General features: G+C 33.5%; 1 pseudogene; it reads left to right on the top strand.

Annotated features, from left to right (window-relative positions):
* Positions 1–363: 363 nt before the first annotated feature.
* Positions 364–5,058, top strand: LOC110730355 (annotated as a pseudogene).
* The last annotated feature ends 5 nt before the right edge of the window (positions 5,059–5,063 follow it).

Raw genomic sequence — 5,063 nt, 5'->3', positions numbered from 1 at the left:
ATGCATGAGCACTCCACTTGAGAAAGATCGATATAGAAAAAGTGTGACTAAGTTTGATAGTTTAATCTAGCGTGAACATGAATCACGCAAATCGGTTTTAATATTTTATAACTAAATTATTTTTTTTGACCTGTTGTGATCTGCTTTGCTTAGTATAAATAAGTTGTTCTACTTTATCGAAATTTACTCTACTCTGTCGTGCTCTCCTTTAAAGTTAAAATAAACAGGGTCTAATCAAACAATGAATCAAGTAGAAAATTTATATCGGACTAGTATAAGATATTAAGAGCAAAGCCTACATACATATTAAGGGATCCATACTATAAATAATACTTGTAGTTTATAATAATAAATACATATAGATAATACTATAAATTAAATTAAACTCCTAGATCCCATCTACATTACACCAAATTATAGTCATTCAAAACAAGGTGCTTAACTTAATTAGCTTAGTTTAACTTTCTTCCTTCACCTCTTCTTCTCTCCTCTCTCTCTCCTCCACCTTTTCCATCACCAACCCCCTCTCCACCCACTTCACCTTAAAACCCTTATTTCTCCCCCTCCCACTTTTCCAAACACACCCTTTTATTTCTCTCTCCTTTAAAAATAAAACACCAATTTACACAACCAAAAAAAAAAAAAAAAAAAAAAAAAAAAACAAATTAGTAGTACATAAAATCATATATCATGACTCTTCTTGTTATTATCCCTGCTTCACTGCTCTTGCTTTTCTTGGCCTATAACTTATTCGAACGATTTAGATACAAGTTACCGCCCGGTCCGAAACCGTGGCCGGTAGTCGGTAACATATACGACATCGGGCCGGTTCGGTGCCAGTGTTTCCACGAATGGGCCCAAAAGTACGGCCCAATACTCTCGTTTCGACTAGGGACGAAGCTGAACGTCATCGTTTCGAATGCGGAACTTGCAAAACAAGTATTGAAAGAAAATGATCAAACATTGGCTGATAGACATAGAAGTAGATCATCTGCTAGATTTAGTAAAGATGGTAAAGATCTTATTTGGGCCGATTATGGGCCTCATTATGTTAAGGTTAGGAAGGCCTGTACTTTGGAGCTTTTTACCCAGAAAAGACTTGAGGCTCTTCGGCCCATTAGAGAAGATGAAGTTACTGCTATGATTGAATCTCTCTTCAACGATTGCACTAAACCTGGTATGTCTTTTTTTTTTTTTTAATTATATTTTGAATATTTTATCTGTTTTTTTAGTTGCGATGTTTCTATTCTAGAACGTCTGTTAAAACATAACTTTAACCATTAATATATATAATGGGTCATTATCTGAAATATTTGTGGTGATTTAAATGATTTTAGGGAAATTTTATGTAGGTTGAAGTATATATGCATTTTTTTAATGGATGTAAAATACTTTTATTTGCTTTAGGAAATAGAAAGAATAATTTGATGAACTATTAAATATTTTTATCTGAATTTATGGGGGATAAATAATTTGTGTGAAAGAAGTGAGCATTTGGAAGAAATGGGGACCATGGCTTAATATAATTAAGTTTTATCCTACAATTAGCATTTTTTTTTCTTTTTTAAGTGCAAGCATTTTGGAAGGATGCTTTTAATTAATTCTATAGTGCATATCTTAAATTTGATATGACAAAGAACACAAAAGAAAGTTGTATTTGTACGCAACCTCTATGGAAATAATCATGCATCCAATTACACGGGTTGCAAATCCATGTTGACGTGATAATGGGAATAGAAAAAGTAATGTAAAAGTAAGACGAGGGTATTACCATCAAGAGTCATGTAATAGCTAGAGAAAAAGGAGTTGCAAGTTTTAATGTTGCTTAAAATGGTTGTGAATCCTTGTGAAATTGTTTGAATGTGCGGCACCAAACAATTTGTTAAATTAAGCTAACCGGCAAAATTGAAGGGCCCATTAAAAAGTCAGGTTTCAAGTGTTTGATCATTTAATGTTATTTCATTCACAACATCAAAATTGGCGGGCGACTGACCTGGCTTCTTTTCTTGTCAGATTTCTTTTCAGAGTTTTAATTCTAATAAAAACATAGGAGTATGAAAATTGATCAATCAAAAATTAATGCAAAATAGTACCTTATACATTTAGATTAATATACTGTTAATGACGATATTAGCGTGCGTGATACGAATTAATATCAGTAATATTGGACGAAGGGACTACTTAATCTTTTGAGTACGTCGAGTCTTATGATGTAATTATTATTTTTTTCTATTTTTTCACTTGCATAGAATTTTTAGAATTAACCATAATCCATAGGCGACATAATATTGTGGTGGGGAAGGAGGTTTTAGACAATTTATTTATTATTTAATAATTGATTGTTTGTAAAATATAAACTATTGGAAATAAATATGAGTTTTTTTTGGCACCATATAAATAACATGCCACCACAAACATGTGACACCACATCCTTTATGGAGTTATATCATTTTCTAGGTGGAGCAAAGGAATTATTGGCTGAAAATGTACCAAAATTTTCCACTTTGATAATGAACTTTCATGTAAGAGGAGCTACAAAATAATTAAATGATATCAACAATTACTCATTGATTGTCATTTATAAGAATGAGGTTATAGTATTAAAATTAAATTATACTTAAAACTTGACAAATTCTTTTATGTAATTATTGACTCTTATATTTATGTCTTATTACGTTTTTTGTAAGTCCGTCTGATCTAAGACTAAGATGCGCTATACTACTAGTCCTAGCATGACCCGCCGACAAACCGGACACTTGCAAATATACCAACTAAATACAAGTATTCCATATGCCAGCTACGTACTTTGCGGGTCAGCTAATTTGTTGATTAGTAAATAATTAAATATTTAATTAATTAGCATGATCTTTTTTTTTAATAATTTTTGTACTGCGTATGGATATGTGGTAGGAATATTATATAGAGCTCAATAATTCTTCGATAATAATGGTATACACTGTTTCACATGTCAAAACACATCATCACCTTATTACGGAGTACCTACATTGAGAAATTTGATATACTGAGTCGTATAGCTTTATCCAAGATAACATAACTCAAAATTGACCTAGACTTAAATTGACCGTACAACTTTACTCGAGATATATAACATACTAATTTGACTTTAACCTAGATCAAATCGATTTTAATTAAGTTGCGAGTAGTTGATCACAGAGACTATAATTGAAAATATTATAAATGTGCTTAAATATGCAATGTATAGGGTCAAACTTTTGAACTACGTACTTATACAATTAATATAGGATGGTATAGCACGTTAAGCGTACAATTTTCAATAATTATAGTGATAATTATGAGCCATGTCCATGTGCAATGTACAAATTATTAATCTCATCTTAACTGTTTAATTTTGTGGTACAAACTTAATATTTTTTCACAAATCTCACAAGTCACAATGATGATTTGGGCATGTGAAAGTTAGTGGGCAAACACCTTTTCAAGTGTCATCTTCTTGATTAGAAAATTGAATACTTAACGTCTTCTTTATATACCAATAGCCATTGGACAACGTTAAGAGTACTGTTTTCGCTTTAATAATTGTTATGCTAGCTAGTTTCTGCTTCCTCCGTTTCATAATATAATGTACAAAGTATTCTTTAACTATGTGATTGTCAAGTGTGGTTTGAACCACTTAGTTTGATACGTACGCATATCTAAACTTTGGTTCGCTTGACTCGGCCCGTTTTTTACTAGCTAGACACACTGGCTAAAGTCAAGCATATTGAGCCATATAAGCCGACTTTTGGGTTGGAGTAGATCAAAGATTAGTATACCTTGCTTTATTTTCCTTGGAAGGAATAATTAAGTTAGGTGAACTATCTTTTTTAGTTCATTTGATTTTGATTTTAGCTAATTGAACAAAACCATTCAATTTGACTATAAAACAATTGCTTGATTACCAACATATCACCTAAACCTCATGACTATTCCCTAGCTAAAAAGACATACATATACTCCATTTGAAAATAATCGTCGAATATTGAAGAATTTCACATTTTGTGCACGAGTTTACCAATCAACACCCGGTGTTGGCCTGTTTTTTACTACCACTAAAACGTCGTGAATGTTAACTTACACACCATATCAATTGCAACTTTCACGTACGTTCATTACATGAAGTTTGATTATAGTTGAACAAAATTTGATCTAGAAATTATGGTAAACTTTGATACTAAAAACATGTTTTTTATTTTTTGTTCGTGCAGAAAACAAAGGAAAGCCCCTTAAAGTAAGGCGATACATAGGGACAGTGTCATTACAACATCACAAGGCTAATTTTTGGGAAGAGGTTTATAAATGATAAGGAGAATTGGATCCTTAGGAAAGGAATTCAATATATTATCTAGTGGGTTTAAAAGTAGCAAGACAAGCTTCTTGGCCGAGCACCTACCGTGGCTAAGATGGTTGTTGGTGCCTCTCGACAAAGAAAAGGGTGAGGCTGCTGTGCACAATACTCGGTTGGATCGATTCACTCGAGAAATCATGGAGGAGCATGCTAAAGCCAAGTCTCAAAACATTGGTGGTGTAAAGCAACATTTTGTTGATGCCTTGCTTGGCCTAAAGGATGAGTATGATCTTAGTGAAGACACCGTGATTGGGCTTCTTTGGGTACGTATGCATTCTTTGATAACATTTATAAAATTCAATTTCTAAGTTTATATGTTATAGTAGCTAAGATGTCCATTCTTTTGATTTGGTGCAGGACATGGTCATTGCTGGAATGGACACAGTTTCAATCTCGGTTGAGTGGGCTTTAGCCGAGCTAATAAAGAACCCAAGAGTACAAAAGAAGGCTCAAGAAGAGCTAGACCGGGTTATTGGGCAGGATCGAATCATGACTGAAGAAGATTTCTCGAACCTTCCCTACTTACAAGCTCTAGCCAAGGAGTCCCTAAGGCTTCATCCTCCAACCCCTCTTATGTTGCCCCACAAGGCCAAAGCTCATGTCAAGATTGGTGGATATGATGTTCCTAAGGCTCGATTGTCTACGTAAATGTTTGGGGTTTGGGCCGTGACCCCAATGCTTGGCGCGATCCTCAAGA

The sequence above is a fragment of the Chenopodium quinoa genome, unplaced genomic scaffold, assembly GCF_001683475.1.
Source record: "Chenopodium quinoa cultivar QQ74 unplaced genomic scaffold, ASM168347v1, whole genome shotgun sequence".
Lineage (NCBI taxonomy): Eukaryota > Viridiplantae > Streptophyta > Magnoliopsida > Caryophyllales > Amaranthaceae > Chenopodium > Chenopodium quinoa.
This window is presented reverse-complemented; position numbering and strand designations above follow the sequence as displayed.